We start from the raw sequence: 10,152 nt of genomic DNA, 5'->3' as shown, positions 1-10,152 counted from the left end.
TCTCAGCAGGTAAAGGCACCGACCACTGAGCCTTACAACCTGAGTTGGACCATCCTTTGACCTCCACATAGTGCATATTATGACATTGAACCCTGCAACTGCACCCCAGCTAAATAAATAAAAATGCAATTTTAAAAATATAGAGCCTAGGCGGATGGCTCAGCAGTTAAGAGCACCAGCTGCTCTTAGATCTATTCTGGAGGACCCAGGTTCTATTCCCAGCACCCATATGGTGGCTCACAACTGTTCATAACCTCAGTTCCAGGAGATTTGACACCCTCTTCTGGCCTCCGTGAACACCAGGCATACATATAGTGTCCAGACGTACATGCAGGCAAAACACCCATACACATAAGACAATAAAACATTAGTCTAAAATCTGAGAATGCGCTACTGCATAGCCAAGCTTTTTTTTTTTTTTTGTCTTTTTGAGTGTGTGTGTGTGTGCGCACGCGCGCATGTGCACGCAGGGATATGTATGTCTGCATTCTGCACAGATTTTGTTTTTCCCACGTTAGTATCTAGTAGGCATTCTCTGTATTGAAATAGACAACATCCTTGCCTTTAAATAACTATAGACCCTTTCAGGATCTTAATATATAAGCTTAGCTACCACCCCATTATTAGGTCTGCAGTTTTGCACTGCTCTAAAACAATACTTCAGTCATTCACTTTAATCTTGGTCTTGGGACTGAGCAAGCACACTGATTTGAAGTAACTTGTTTCCTGAGCCTTCCCTGACCCCCGCTGGCCGGCAGCCTTGGAAGAGTGCCTTTCCAGGCACTTTGACTCTGTAGTTGTTTCCAATCAGCTAATCAATTCAATTAGGCCTTATTGAGTGCCTGAGTGCAGAACAGTGCGCTCTCTGCTGCTTGGAGATCCAGAAGCATAAACTGTGTCTCTGACCCCCCGAGGAGCTTATGGGTAACCAGGGAGACCATTCTTCTGTGTTTACATCCAGCCAATGAGGTCCCTCAAGCAGAGGCCATCCAGACGGGATGAGGACTGTGGTGAAAGCAAAAAACTCTACATAGGCTTCTCATCTGTCCTCCTGCCTGTCCTGGGCTTGGCTTTCATTTGGCAAGAAGCTGCTAAAAATGTTAACAGTGGATAGGGAAAAATGTCAGGGGTGGTATGGAGCCTTCCCTCATTCACCGAGTGTTAATATTAGACCCCTGAGTTTACGTGAACTCACTAAAAATAGCATAGGCACACACCTTGAACCCAGAATTCAGGCAACTCAGGAGACACATTTCAAGTTTAAGGAGGAGGAGGAGGAGGAGGAGGAGGAGGAGGAGGAGGAGGAGGAGGAGGAGAAGGAGAAAAAGAAGAGCTGGGCAGTGGCAGTGCACACTTTTAACCCCAGTACTCAGGAGACAGAGTCAGGTGGATGGATCTCTGAGTTTGAGGCTAGCCTGATCTATAGAGCAAGTTCCAGAAAAACCCTGTCTCAAAAAAACAAAACAAAATAAAATGAAAAAACCAACAGCAGCAACGAGCAAACAAACAAAAACCTTTCAAAAAATAATATAAAATGCCAGTAACTTCCCTGTCTCTCTTGCCTATTTATGAAGTGGAAACAACAGTATATTGGCCCATCTGGCATTGATATAGCAAAATACCTGAGGTTGGGAAACATATAAAGTAAAGAAGATGAATTGGTTCCAAATTCTGCTGGCTGGTGAGTCCATACAGCATGATGCTGGTGTTCTGTGTCTACAAAATGACACAGAGGTAGGGATGAAGCTAGCTGTGTGTGTCTCCTTGTATTCTTATAATACCTTACTCTTCTGGGAATGAATTTACTCCCTCAAAAGCAACATCATGCCATCTCCTGTATCCCATATTACACTGCACCAGGCCCCACATTCTAGAGGATTCTTCTCAACACTGACCAAGACTGAGTTGAAATCCTAGCAAATGCTTTTGAAAGAACAAAACCTTGAGCCAGGTGAGATGGTGCACTCATATAATCACAGAGCTTAAGAAGGAGGAGCAAGCCGGGCGTGGTGGCGCACGCCTTTAATCCCAGCACTTGGGAGGCAGAGGCAGTCGGATTTCTGAGTTCGAGGCCAGCCTGGTCTACAGAGTGAGTTCCAGGACAGCCAGGGCTACACAGAGAAACCCTGTCTCAAAAAACAAAACAAAACAAAAAAAAAAAAAAAAAAAAAAAAAAAAAAGAAGGAGGAGCTTGGGAGTTTAAGGACATCCTGGATAACAGCAAGATCATATTACAAGCAAACAAACAAAAATAAACACTCTAATTTTAAAAAGGACAGAGAAGATTAGTGAGATGACTCAGTGGGTTAAGTACCTGTACAGAGAGCATGAGGCCCTGAATTCAGATTTAGCCCAAGTAAAAGCTGGCCATAGTAACAAGAGTCAGGAACTTCAACATTCCTGCAGTGAGATGGGGGTTGGGACAGGAGAATGGGTCCAGAAGCTACCATGTCAACTGGTGTGGCATACATAGTATCAGACAATAAGATACCCTATCTCAAACAAGGTAGAAGATGAGGACCAACCCCTGAGGTTGTCCTATGACCTCCACACATGATCTATGGCACAGTTTATGCATTCACACACTTCACTTACACACACACACACACACACACACACACACACACACACACACACACACACACACACTCAGATTAAGAAAATAAAGAACCAGCCGGGCAGTGGTGGCACACACCTTTAATCCCAGCACTTGGGAGGCAGAGGCAGGTGGATTTCTGAGTTCAAGGCCAGCCTGGTCTACAGAGTGAGTTCCAGGACAGCCAAGGCTACACAGAGAAATCCTGTCTCAAAAAAAATCCAAAACAAACAAACAAACAAATAAAGGGCTGGAAAATTGGCTCAGTGGTTAAGAGCACTGACTACTCTTCCAGAGGTCCTGAGTTCAATTCCCAGCAACCACGTGGTGACTCACAACCATCTGTAATGAGACTTGGTGTCCTCTTCTGACATGCAGGCAAACATGCAAGCAGCATACTGTATACATAATAAATAAAACAAATCTAAAAAAGAAAGAAAGAAAAGAAAAGCAAAACATTTCTCAAATGATGCACGAAAGGAGGCTGGAGACCACAGCTCATCAGTTACTGTATACTGAGCACCCTGCACAGCCTGGGTCTAGCACATAGTAGGAACTCAATAAACATTTGTTGGCTGAACCAGGGAACCAGCAGGTGTTCCAATGAGCCCCTGAGGGACAGTGTTCCCTACAGCATTTGCTCAGACCTGAGGTGGAGGCTCTTCATCCTGCTCTCCAGCTCACCCACAGGCCCATCCTCTCCAGATAGTCTGCACCCTGGTCCTGACATCCTGCATCTGTCATAACAAGTGTCTCATTCAGGGGAGTACAAACCTGACGCTACAAGTTCACCCCGGGACAGGGAAGGAGAGGCAGGGCTGTCCTCAGCCAAACTCTCAGGTTTCACAGACTGCAGGAATCGCTACCACAACTGATCGGCTGGCTCACTCTTCATTTCCCCTGCTCCTGGCAGATGAGGCAAGGGACAGCAGGCCCCAGAGGTCACCAACTCAATACACTCTGATCAGTCAAGAAGGATACTGACTACGAATGTGACCATGTGCATACCTTGTGCCCCCAGGCTCTTCAGTGTCTGGTTATCTTTTAGCTACTCTGGTCTTCCACATCAGACTCCCCACTCTGGGCTAGAATGTTTTTTGTTTTTGTTTTTAAGTTGTGTATGTGGTATGCATTTGCGAGTACACATACGTGTGTTCAGGTGTGTGTGCCTGTGCACGCTGGTGCAGAGGCTAGAGATCAGCGGCAGTGCCTTCCACTATTACTTCCCACCCATTTCTTGTTTTAGTTGATGCATATGAGTATTTGCCTGCATGTATATCAGTGCACAACACATGTGCACATGGAGCCCTCGGAGGTCAGAACTGGAATTACACGAGATTGTAAGTCACCATGTGAATTTGGGGAACTGAACCTAGCACCCCTGCAAAAGCAGCAGGTATTAGTAATCCCTGAGACCTCTCCAGCTCTTCTACCTCAGTGATTGAGTCAAGGTCTCTAACTGGACCTGGAGCTCACTGGTTGGCTAGGGTGGTGGATCAGAAAGCCCAGAGGATTCTTTCGCCTCCATCGTTTGTAATCACTACTGGGATTACAGACATGTGCTGGCACACCCAGATTTTACAAGGTTGCTCGGGTCCAAATTCTGGTCCTCAGGCTTGAGCAACAAGCACTGTATGCACTGAGCCATCTCCTTAGCCCCTAGGGAGTCATTTCAGTGTGCCCAGAGCCCAGCTACATATAAGAAGGCAATAATCATATCTACATCGCTTTCTCATTCCATTGCTGGGAACTATGCCTCACCCAAAGCCAGTGTCGAATTAACACTTGCTGGATGAAAAAAAGAGGATCCCTTCGGCAGTATTGTGATAGCTGATAAATGATGGTTATTATAAATAATTACTGCAAATAAGTGATTATTCATGATTTTTAAAGGAAATGGTAATTTCTATAGCTTTTTGAGATTAATAAGCACAGAGTCCTGCCTCTTCCATTTCTTTGTCACTCACTCAGTTATCCTTCAACTCTGCTTTCCCAAGAAACCAGAATTAGATGACGTCGCCAGGCATGGGAGGCAGAGGCAGGTGGATCTCTGAGTTTGAAGCCAGACTAAACCACAGAGGGAGTTCCAGGAAAGCCAGGACTACACAGAGAAACTTGTGCCTCCCCAAAATAGATAACCTCAGGACAAACCTGAAAACTACAACCTGAGGCTACATGGTTCTGTGGCCAAGTCCAGTAGGGGGAAGTGGCCTGCTAACCAAGAGCCAGCGTGGGTGGGGCACACTGAGGCACAGGAGAGAGCAGAAGCTGAGGGGCAACGGTGTGTGGGAAGGATGAGGACAGGGTGGACAAGATGGAACACAACAGGCTCTATAGCAGACCTCTGGTGTGGCCAGAGCGGCAGCACAAGGGCCAGCAGTGTCCACTGTACTTGGTGCTACTGGCCTGGCATTAGAGGCTTCATCTCTGAGATACTGTTCCCAGCCCCTTCTTTGTCATCCCCAGGAGGTTTCCCTGTAATCACACAAACCTATGCCTTTCCACACACCAAGAAAGCTCTGTGCCAATGAGCTAGGACCCCATCCCTTTCTTACCAGGCCTGTTTCATGACCTGCTTTCTCCATTTCCCCTTCTCTCAGTTTGAGGGTCTCTCTGCTAAGGCAGAGACTGTGGCTGTGAATCCTATGCCCTGCTGCGTGATGCAATGCCCGGGTCAAGTCAGGTGCCATTTTAGCAGTGCACTGGGTAGGTGTTTGGAGTTCTGCACTCTGGGGAAGTCTGGGCTGCAAATGGGAGTGAGAACAAAGGGTTCTGGTGGCCTTGGTGAGAGAAGGAGGGGTCAGAAAGCTGGGAAATGGAAAGGTAAATGATGCCATGAATTTAGTGTCACACAAAGGAGGAAGGGACTGAAGACGCCATTCTTAGAAGGAAGGAAGGATGATGTTGTCAAGGGGGCCATGTTTACCAAGTGCTGGGGAAGCATTTCAGCAGGTCCACAAGGATGCACAGAGCACCAGGCGGGTCTCCATCCGCTGCCCATGCATCATATGCCATGCATTGTTCTAAGTGCTTTGCCAAGCAAGTGTGAAGCCATCCAATTTTTCCCACCAACCCACAGAGCATTTGATTAATACCATGTATATGTTGACAGTGGGGAGCTCAGAGGTTACACACACACACACACACACACACACACACCCCTTTGCCCTGTCCCTGGGAAATGCAGCCTCGAGTGATAGAGCAAGGCTTTGGACCCTAGCAATATCATTCTAAAGTCCAGGTCTTACTCCACTGGATGCTGTCTTCCAGCCAGCCTTTGCCTGCTGGTGTGTGTGTATGTGTGTGTGTAAAGGGAGGGAGAGCTGCTAGGCAAGAGTTGCAAGAGTTTTCATTAAGTTGCTTAGCCCAACCTTGACCTGGTCTCTGAAAAGTAGGCAGACACTGGGCTTTTGATCTTCCTTCTTCAGCCTCCCAAGTACCCGGGATAACAGTCCTATGCCACCACTCCCAGTTTGGGCACCTGTTTAAAGGCTCGCCTTAGACACACACACACACACACACACACACACAAGGCTAATGAAGATAATCGAGTTTCTCCAAAGCACAGTCAGCCGGTTAACTGCAAAACCAAGATCTTCCCAGTTATAGCCACTCTGCTGCCTCCTGCACCTTCCAGATGCTCAAAGCTGAACTGTAAGCTCAGGTCACCTCTGCCACTCTCTTTGCAGCTTGGGAGCCTCCATAAGGCCCCAGCAGATGGTCATGTTCCATGTGCACTTCTGACTCAGCAGCTGGCTCTCGGGCCCCCAGCTCGGAACCTCTGATCTACCACAATGAAGACTGGGACGCCACCTTGACCTGGCACAGGGGAAGGAACAACTCAGAGCATCAGCGACTTTGGGAGGAAAAATAGGTACAGCTGAGATCTATTTATATGTCCTGGATGGGAAGGACAGAGGCAGACAATCAGAGGGAAGGCCGTTTAAGGACTCAGCCGGTCAGCATCCCGAGTATCTGAGTGGGCTGATGCAAGACATCCAAATGGGCAGAACAGGAGGCTTCAGGTAGACCCTGCATCCATTTACCAGAGGATGTTCTTCCTGGTTCTGACCCATCCTGCTCTCTTGCTGCATCTCTCAGGGCTTCCTTTACACAAGAGCTGACGGTTCCAGAAGAGCCTGAAACAAGACAATGAGAACATTTGTAAATGTTTCCTTTGTCTTAAGTTACTTGGTTTTTTTTTGAGCCTTATGTTGTTCAAGCTAGGCGCAAGTGATGCTCCCATCTTGACCTCCTGAGTGCTGGGACATAGGCAGGCTGCCTCCTCCCACTCAGAGGGACAAGCTGATGTGTCAACCCACCGGCTCTCCTGACCCAGTGCAGCAGCACTAAGTATATCCCCTGGGAGTAACCAAGGTGGGTCTCTGGCTCACTCTCCAGTCACTTTTATCACCAGATCATGACTTGAGGACATCTGCTACCTGCTCCAGCCACCTGGTCCTCTTTTCTGGAGGTAATATGTCACTATGATGGCACTGTGCCTCAGTTTCCCCACATGTGAGACCTAAAGTGTCCTGTGTTTTTAGCATACAAAAGTTAGCCTAAGGAAGCCTTATCTGAGATGATAAGAGGAAGGGTAGGCTGTAGACTGAGAAGGGGCTTGATAAGGGGCAGGGGTGGAGGGTGAGGGTGGGGGTGGGGCCAAGGCCAGGCCCAGGGAAGTCCCCCCCCACCAGTTCCAAGCAAGTTCAAATTCAAGCTCTACCCTCTTTTTGTCTATGCGACATTGGACAAATGACCATCTTAGAGCCTTGTGAAAACGAAGCGATCCAATCTTCAAAATAACTCCTTTGACCCAACTTACAATCAAGAAATGAAGCGGAGAAAAAAATGAAATGAAAAATAGGTAGGAATGTAGCTAAGTTAATAGAGCGCCTGTTTAGCACGCAGGAAGTTCTGGGTTTATTCTCTGGTGCCATATAAACTAGGTGTGGTGGTGCATGCTTCTGACCTCAGCACTCGGGTGATGAAGCGGGATGATCAGAAGTTCAAGACTATTCTCATCCACTTAGTTAATTCAAGGCCAGCCTCGGCTACCTGAGATGGGAGAGGGGAGGAAGGAGAGGAGAGAGAAGGGAAAGGACAAAAGACAAAGGGAGAGGAGGGAAGGAGAGGAGAAGGAAGGGGAAGGGGAGAGGGGTGAGGGGAGGAGAGGAGAAGGGGAGGGGAGGGGCGGGGAGGGGAGAGGAGGAGAAGAGGATCCTTTTCCAGTGTCTTCTGTGATTCTCTTCTGCAGCTCCAAGGCTCTGAGAGAGCTGTTTCTGGAATATATGGATCTCGTTCCCTGCAGGTGGAATTCTGTTTTATTTGGTCTGGGCTGGAACTAGCTCCTCCTGAATTCTCTTGGCATGATGAGTTAACTAATCTAAGGTAATTCTGAGACTCAGAATTGGAGGGGAAAGTGCGGCAGGGGCAAGGGCCAAGTGCAGCCTCCTGCGCTCAGTTATGAGCACCTAAAGCCTGCTGGCTGAACAATCTTCTTGAAGCCAGGCTGCCATCTGACTACCCTGACGTGACCATCCCGCAGGCCTCCTGGAACAGTCCTTCCCATTCTTGAAGAGCTCACAGTTGCCCTGCCAATTCTCCTATTTGGAAGATTAAATCTTCCCTTGTCTGGCACTCTCTCAGGTCACCACAGCGCTCCCTCCATTCCCAGCATATTCGAATGGAGCCCTGACTCCTTCTCCTGGTGCTGGAGCAAACACACCAATGCCCCTGCTCAGGGGCCAGCATTGTCTGGGGGGCGCTCCATTTGTCATTCCTCAACCTGCTATTACCCAGCTCTTCAGGACTTTCCCAGAAATGAAACCTTCCCCACCAAAGTGTACTCTTGTGGTGACAGCTTCCAGATTCGCCATGATTCTGCTCCCAGGCCCAGTTAATTAGCTAAGAGGTTGGCCCTCTATTTAACCTGGTCTACCGAATTCATTTCATGGCATTTTTGAACCCCCGTGCCTCTCTGGTGATGGAAACTAGAAGATACAAGTGCACAGTCCCCTGAAGATGTGGCAGGAGGTGACCCACTCTACCCCTCTTGAGGGAGGTCACACTTGTAAGGAGCCAGGACAGCAATGGCTATGGGCGCTTGGTGAGACAGCCCCCTAAGTGGCCTGGAACACAGCCTCTGTTGGCTTGGTCCTTAAATCTCTGGTGTCAGTTTCATAGAGAATGCTTGGCTTAGAGGTGGGCAGAGGTACACTGGAGGCTGTTGGCCATCAGGGGAGTTCCCTTGTTCAACATGAGCCATTTTACAGTTAACTCCATCAGTCTCTGGGATATGTGTGTCAGGGTGTAGGGGCTCTGAGTTTAGACTCATAGAATCCTACTTTTAGGGCTGGGCCTTAGTAATTAGTAAGCACAGGGTCCCCCATCTTACAAATTGGAAAAGAGAAGCCCAGGAAGGCACCTGTGGAAGAGGTAGGCTGGAGCTTGGGTTCGGCCTTTCCCACATCCTCCCAGAGAACCAGCCCCACCAGGGCCTCCATATTGTCGCCCCCGGGAGCCTTTCACTAGCCTGGTGCTCAAGAGGACAGATGGCTGGGGAAACTCATCAGGGCATCCAGTTGTCACTGCAATGAACCAAAGATGTAACATTTCTTGGTGCTTTATTGAATATTTGGCCCTCAGAAATTCACATTGCAATTTAATTCCCATTGTAACAGTACTGAAAGATGGGGCCTCTAAGGTTTCCTCCATGTGGATGGACTTAAAGGCTTTTAAGACTTGTAGGAGCGAATTCCTTTTTATTCTTTCACACTTCTTCCACATGAAGAGCAGTGTTATTCCCAAGGACGCTGTGTTCAAGGCGTTATGTTAAAAACAGGTACTAGGCTCTCCTCACACAGCAGATCCTGGTGCCTTGCTATTGGCCTTCAAAACTGTGAGGGGTAAATCAACTCTGGTTGTATGCATTTTCCAGGCTCAGGTAGTCTTTCTTTTTTAAGATTTGTTTTTATTTTAGGTGTATTGGTGTTTTGTCTACATGTATATTTATGTACCATGTACCTGTCTCATTCCCAGAGAGGTCAAAAGAGGGTGTTGATACTCTGTATCTGGAACTGGAGTCACAGATGCTTGTGAGCCACAATGTGGGTGCTGGGAATCAACCCCCTGTAAGAGCAAGAGTGCTCTAGACTGCTGAGCCCTCTCTCCAGCCCTTCAGTAGTCCTTTAGCACAGCCCAGCCCAGCACAGCACAGCACAGCACAGCACAGCACAGCACAGCACAGCACAGCACAGCACAGCACAGCACAGCACAGCACAGCCCAGCACAGCCCAGCCCAGCACAGCCCAGCACAGCACAGCCCAGCCCAGCACAGCACAGCACAGCCCAGCCCAGCACAGCACAGCACAGCACAGCACAGCACAGCACAGCCCAGCCCAGCACAGCACAGCACAGCCCAGCCCAGCACAGCCCAGCCCAGCACAGCACAGCACAGCACAGCAAAGACACCTGGCTGCTTGGTGGTATTGTTTGAGGTATGGTGTGTGGTGTGAGTGTGTATGTGTGTGTGTGTATGGTATGTGATATGTGTG

General features: G+C 48.4%; 1 long non-coding RNA gene across 1 annotated transcript in view; it reads right to left on the bottom strand.

Annotated features, from left to right (window-relative positions):
• Positions 1–6,189: 6,189 nt before the first annotated feature.
• Positions 6,190–10,152, bottom strand: part of Gm46359 — a 34,103-nt gene continuing 30,140 nt past the window's right edge. Inside the window, exon 3 of the long non-coding RNA XR_001780635.2 lies at positions 6,190–6,735. This is a non-coding gene — a long non-coding RNA (predicted gene, 46359). The remainder of the gene's footprint in view (positions 6,736–10,152) is intronic.

This window comes from Mus musculus, chromosome 12, assembly GCF_000001635.26.
Source record: "Mus musculus strain C57BL/6J chromosome 12, GRCm38.p6 C57BL/6J".
NCBI lineage: Eukaryota > Metazoa > Chordata > Mammalia > Rodentia > Muridae > Mus > Mus musculus.
The sequence above is the reverse complement of the archived record's forward strand: the minus strand, read 5'-3'. Positions and strand labels throughout refer to the sequence as shown.